General features: G+C 43.4%; 1 non-coding gene across 1 annotated transcript; it reads right to left on the reverse strand.

Annotated features, from left to right (window-relative positions):
* Positions 1-40: 40 nt before the first annotated feature.
* Positions 41-112, reverse strand: TRNAG-UCC (transfer RNA glycine (anticodon UCC)). The gene has a single exon. It is a non-coding gene; the product is annotated as a tRNA-Gly (tRNA).
* Between the last annotated feature and the right edge of the window lie 909 nt (positions 113-1,021).

Here is a 1,021-nt window from a genome sequence, read left to right on the forward strand (position 1 = left end):
ACCAGACCCAGTACTGACCCCTGGGGAAAAAAAGAAGGGTTGCGTTGGCCGGGAATCGAACCCGGGTCAACTGCTTGGAAGGCAGCTATGCTCACCACTATACCACCAACGCCGTGCTTATATATTTATATTTAATATTTATCATATTAAAGAATGGAGAAAAACTAAGGAAAGTCCTGACTACTTTTAAACTAAAGTAGTAAAAAAGGTTTGTTAATGCCACATGTGATACTTGCAAAGCATACAGCACATGGTATTGCAGGTCAAGCTTCTGCTTCAGGCTTGCCTTTATCTAAGTACAGTGGACAAACACTACCCATCTTAGAGGCTCAGCCTTGAAAAAAAAATACATTTGAGACTTTCCTCTTTTACTGCAGGTGTAGATTCAGAGCTCTGAGATTATCAACAGTTTAAACTGTGAGCTCAGCCTGCTTTTGAAAAGAGCAGGTCCATGCCTGGAACCTGGCTCAGTTGCACCTCATGACAACCCACCACTCATACACACCTTTCCAGAGGGATCTCTAAGCACTCAGGAGAGATCAGCACCCAACTGAGAGAGGACAATACTCCATTTGTACTGTGGAGGAAGTACCCATGAAACACATCCTCAAGCCTTGCTGAGAGCAAAGGAGGAAAGATTTCACATCTCATTTCCAAGCACACAAACATACAAGGAACCAGTCTCCAGCCACAGTGATTACAGATCTCACACGTAGATGGAGAACAAAGTTTCAAGCTCCTGGGACAGAAGGATTAAAGAAGGGGGATGCCTCGTGCAGGGAGCTCTTGAAAAGATGCCAGATTCTGCAAAATAATTTGGAGACGTCACAAGATTTTCTGCCATCAAATTGCATGGGGAGAGATCCTCCATTGACCCCCAATGGCTTTGTGCTGCTGGACTCAGGCCCAGGTTGGTAGATTTTCTGTTTGCTTATTTATTAGAAGGTGAATTAATGTACAGTGTATGTCCTTTTCCTATTTATATGTGCTGCATATGAAAGAGAGAAAATCAGTGACCAGA

Source organism: Antrostomus carolinensis, unplaced genomic scaffold, assembly GCF_000700745.2.
Source record: "Antrostomus carolinensis isolate BGI_N321 unplaced genomic scaffold, ASM70074v2 scaffold26945, whole genome shotgun sequence".
NCBI classification, from domain to species: Eukaryota; Metazoa; Chordata; class Aves; order Caprimulgiformes; family Caprimulgidae; genus Antrostomus; species Antrostomus carolinensis.